This window comes from Acyrthosiphon pisum, chromosome A1 (genome assembly GCF_005508785.2).
Source record: "Acyrthosiphon pisum isolate AL4f chromosome A1, pea_aphid_22Mar2018_4r6ur, whole genome shotgun sequence".
Taxonomy (NCBI): Eukaryota; Metazoa; Arthropoda; class Insecta; order Hemiptera; family Aphididae; genus Acyrthosiphon; species Acyrthosiphon pisum.
Window position 1 is genome coordinate 8,422,208 of NC_042494.1, and position 5,923 is coordinate 8,428,130.

The following is a 5,923-nucleotide window of genomic DNA, read 5'->3' on the forward strand; positions in this document are numbered from 1 at the left end:
TATATGGTTTATATACAACATATAAATAAAATAGCCAATTTGATAAATAAAGAAATAAAACGATTCAAGTATTATATGTGATGACAAAAAGTACAAAAAAACAAATGTTGTTTATTATATTTATTTATTATAATTGTACGTGGGTAATGTTTACATTGAATTTATCGAGAGAAAAAAAGACGTTAACGTACACTAAAATGTTTAGTTTATTCTGCTACAATTATTTTAACTTGATTATGAAATCGATGTTGATCAAAATGATTTTATATTTTTAAAAAAATATAATAAGTACCTAATTATATATTTATTTCACTAAAAAGTTATAGAAATATGACAATGGATACAAATGCATAATTTAAAGTTTAAGTAATAAAGAGTTTTTGTTACAAAGGAAAATGTACGGACAGGATACAGGGACTGGATGTAGTACAATTGTTTCGCTTCGCTCACTTTGCACCATGGTGAAAGCCAGTGTCGTATTATAATTTTAAATATGAATGCAATGATAAATCATTGCATTCGAAAAATGATTATGAGCTAACCTTTATTTACTTTCGTATTTATACATTTTAAGTGGTCATAAATAAATAGTATTTAAGCAAATTAAGTAAAATACTAAAAAATATATTTTATTATGTTAGAATACATAACTAGAATTAAAATGTATCGTATAATGATTTTATAGGTACTTACAAGTTTTAAAATACAAAATTGTACATTGAATGTATTAACATAACACTTTAATACAATAATATTATGTAAATAATATCAGTATTTGATGTTAATCATTATATTGAAAACGTTTATTCTAATACATTTAATTAAATTTTAAATTCAAAGGAAAACAAATAAATTAAATGTTGTATAAATATTTCGTTTGAAAAAAAAAATGATAACTCATCTATGCTAAAAACGTATTTATTATTTTAATTACATCTCCCAATGTCGTTCTCCTTACAGAAAAATTTAACTTTGTTGAACAATTCTTCGACTAACCATTACAGAAATCTAATAAAAATATCCAAATTATAAAATAATCTCTGGGTTACGACCATATGCGAAATACTTAATTAACTCCCAAAAAAAAGTAATCATATTTCCAAAATACATATTTAACTCTATTCCAAGATTTTCTTACTTTCCTTTACTATATTATAAGAAGGTATCTACTGTCAAACCCATACTTAAACCAAAAAAAAAATCTAACTGTCCATCATCCTTAAACAGTATGCCTATTAGTTTAATCCCAATTGTCAAAAATGTTTGAAAAAATCTTGTTAAAAATGACTGTTAAGGGTCTGTTATCTTAAATAAGTACAAGCATACTATATTGGTTGAATAAATTGTTGCCAAAAAAAATTGGATTTATACTCAATGAATAATATAGGTACTTTAAAAGATTCAAGTACTCAAGAATAATATTTTTAAATTACACAATCTAAAATAGTTATTCTTCGTTTAAATATCTAATTTCATCCAAATTTGAATTAAAAATATCAACAAAAAAAAAACCATAGAATGCTACTCGATATTTTTCTTCTTCAGAAAATCTATGAATTTTAAATAAGTTTTTGTTAATAAGTAAACTGAAAACGAAAACCTAACAAAGTATCGCCCAGAAAAAAAAACGTGTATCCAGCCCAAAAATATAATAATGTTAAAAACTGTGTTTATATTATATATTTTTTGTTTTTTTGGTTACAGCGTGAACCATTAAAAAATATTCTCGTTTTTAATTTTAAATCCTTCTCTATAAAATTAAACATTTTATACATCTTGAAAGATGAAATAATTTCCACATTTTTTTGTTATTTTGACAAATTTTTGGAATTTTGAAAATTTTATTATAAATTGGCCATGAAAATGATTAGATTTCTGAATTATGGTGTATGTAATAGTTAAAAAGTAATATCTATATTATTATATTTATCTTAAGATTAATTTTGTTAACATTTTAACTGTAAATAATAATACTTATAATTTTTTGCAAGTTGTTAATATGAAATATTAATAATTGTAATCCATAAATACCTGTTATTAAAAAAAAGGTGAGCCTTTGCGGTACTCATGGCGGATGTGAAACATCGAAAATATTTTGTATTGAAAATATCCATGAAAATTGAAAGGACGGTTTATTAAAAGCAATAAACACAACATAGGTAATAAAAAACAAAATTTTCAAATCTTTTTTATATATTTTAAAGGCGCATTAGATGTTTCGCGCCACTCGTCACGCCATTAGCCGGTTCACTTGCCACATTAAAATATGTTTCACATAAAAAAAAATACTGGCATAATATTATTAGGTAAGTACTTGAATCTGTATTAACTTTTCATGTAAAATAATAAATGGGTAAATAATTTAATTTGTACATTTCGGGTTAGTAGTTAGTTACCTACTTCTTAGTACTAATGAGTGAAGGGAAACTAGATGTCTTATCACTTAGATAACTATAAAACATGTACTCATAAACCTTTTTGAAAATGTAATGCACCAGGTCTCAAGGTCAGCGTCTTGTTATTAATATTATTCAGTTGTGCTAAATCATCATATTTATTTGTTTTAAATCTATCTAAGCAATAACTGACAACTATCAATTATAAAGTTGATCATTTATTTTGTAGTATTATTAATTCAGAACATCTCTAAATTTAACTCTTATTTAAAAAATATAATATTACCTAAATCATTAAATAATATGATGTGAAAATAAATTATCATTATTTGAAAAGTAATCCACCACTTCATATTCTCATAATTTTATCATTTTATTTGTTTGAGAAAAAAACCAACGTTTCTCTCGGGTAGTAATATTTCTTTATAAGACCAAATAAAGTTTGGTTAAATGGGAGACTATTTTTTCCTTAATCACAATCAAGTTTTTGTTATCTACAAGAGTGGGTTCCTTTTTGTGATAATGGTTTGTATTTCATTTGGAAGTTTTCAGATTTTTTATTTTGTCATTTAAGTTTGTTTGATAGAATTGTTTACTGTTATACATAATTTATCAAATAAAATTCTACTTATCTGTCAACGAAAACAGACTTTTCATTTCCAGATACCTACTTAATAAGTTATATTATATTATGTGACCCAGTAGTTTTTTTTTTTATGTTACGTTTGTAAGTTTTAGAATTTGAAACCATGAAAATGAAAATAATATATATACAATAAAATAAAATACATTTTTTTCACTATTGTGCTCAATGTACCATGTAAAAATAGCTTTTTAAGCCTGCAATTAAAAAAATAAAATTGAAGCTTTAGAAACTTTGTTTGAATATTGGCCCATGGTGAACAATAATATTGTATTTAATGAATTCCTTAAATTTATAATATGATGTGTTAAGGTGTATTACAAGTGTTACAAACAGTGGTGTATATACGAATTATTTTCAGTATGGGCTAATTTATTAATTATCACTAGTCAAGCAAAGCACGACTAACATAGCCATAATTTAATAATTATACATTTTTTAGGGAGCTTAATAAATGGTAGTTATATTAATGACATAAACAGATATAGAGTACAAATAAAAATTGGGCAATTCAATTTTATAATTATTATGAAAAATTAATTTTTTGGTTCTTTTTTTTATAAATATTGATAGTGTCATTTATATATTTTAATGTTATCTTACTATGAATTTAACATCAAAGTCAATAAATCGACAAAGCAAGTCCTGACAATCTAAAATTTCTTTTTTGATTCCTATTCCTCAAAAACGGTTTTAATCAACCGGCTAACTTAATCATGGTGAATAACTGTAAACAGTGTAAATATACATGCAATGCTTTAATTGAAACTGCAATTTCACTATGGGCTCTGGCCTAGAGGGCCTCCCCCCTATATACGCCACTGGTTACAAATGTCCACCGTGTCCTGTACATGTGAGAATATTGCTCAGTGGTCCAAATAAACTTTGACACTACCTATAAAAACATAGTCATTAATTTAAATTTATTTATTCATTTAACTTTACATGCAATTAATTTATAAAATTAACTATATTCTTTACTGATTAACATGTCTATCAAAACGTTTAGAAAATTATTCTGTTTCCGATTATGAAGTTGTAATTCAAAATATAAAACGTTAAAAATATACCTATAGTTTAAAAATTATATATTTTTTATTGTAATTAAAAAAAAAAATTGATAAATATTTAACCCTTTTAAAATTCAACTTTTATATTTTATTTTCCCGAAAAAAAATTGGAAATTGAATTGATAATATTTTTTGTGGCCAATATTCATAATTTAAAATACATTTTTGAGAAAAAAAAGTATGTAAATTAGTTGTTGCACGTAATGCGAACAGTAAACCCGTATCATATAAAACTGTTTATGCGCATTATATGAAGTCGTTCAATTTATAATATTATATGTACCTATTGTATTATTTCAGTGTTGTACTATTTTGTACAGAGCGTATTGTATGTTGTTGTATGGCTGGATTTTTTTACGATAATGTATAGGCAATATGGAATTAAAAAAAAAAAAAAACTAAAAGTGGCAAAACGTCACTAAGATGCACAAACGTGTTTGGAAGTTAAGTATTAACCGGTGTTAATAGTTCCCGGATGGGTGACCACCCGGGTTTTAGTGACAATACACACATTCTCCTCATATTCTAACCAACCGTACCCTCCCCCACATTTAAATTCCATAAAAATAACCTTTAGGCAAATTACCATAGTTGTTGAAGCCATAACTCAAAAAAAAAAAAAAACTAAAAAAGACGTGTTTCTTTCACGTTTTATCTTAACCTTGTAGTTTCTTTATCCATATATCAAAATTGATTAGCAATAGCAGTTATACCAAAATCACCAAAAAGTTATAAAAATATCGATACATCGATGGGCGTCGTCAGAATAGATCAAAACGTATTTCCTGGTCAAATTTGCGATTTAAAATGACTGGTTAATCCAAAACGAACGTTTTCCAGTTTTACGCCAAAACGTACTATTGCGCATGTTAAAAGAATATGAACAAATCAAAAACTATATCAAAATGAACTTTTTTTATGTTATGCCAAAACGTATTTTTACCCATGTTGTACGCAAACCTATATTTAGGGAAGTAAAAATATTACTCCAAAACGTACTAAAATTTAATTTTAAAAATGTAAATTAAGTTTTAAATTAAATTAAAAATATAACTAGAATATTTAACACATTTGAATGGGTTTAAATATAAATAATAATATATTCTTCAAAAATTTAAAAAAAAAACCTTTTTTTCAAAATGATTTGTCTTGTTATAAATGGTTTGTTTTTATTGGAAATGTTAAGATACAGAAAATCGCTTCTCCTGAAAAATCAGTATTTTGGATTTCCATCCCTCATTATTATGTTAATTAAAACTATTAAGGAATTTACTAAACTTTGAAGCACCGTAGTTGATAATCTAGTTGACCAAAGCTCTACCAGAATCTATTAAAAAATAAAGTTATCGTTTAAAAAAATTTAGCTGAATTTGCTGTTGGCATAACTGCTTACTTAAACTTTTTGACATTGAAAAAAACAAGCTGCCAGGTCAAAATAAATAAATACGTTTTTTTTTTTTGGTTTTCTGAAATTCCATATTATCGATTCATAATTGTGAAAACACGGCTTACAACGGCAGAAGATACACTCTGTATAATAATAATGTATACTATTGATATTTTCCTCTAATTGTATATTATTAACTAATATTTTGATTTCATACCGAAAAGAAAAGAAAAAATATTATTTAAGTATAAGATACAGAAGAACTTGTGTTCATATTGTTAATTAATTGTACTTACCTGTCACTTATACACGTTTCTCTTTCTTATAATAACGTTTCGGTAAATACCAAACATAATATTTCAGAGGATAATATATTAATATAGTAGGTACACTGACCTATTTATGTTACCTATTTTAAATAGAAAAC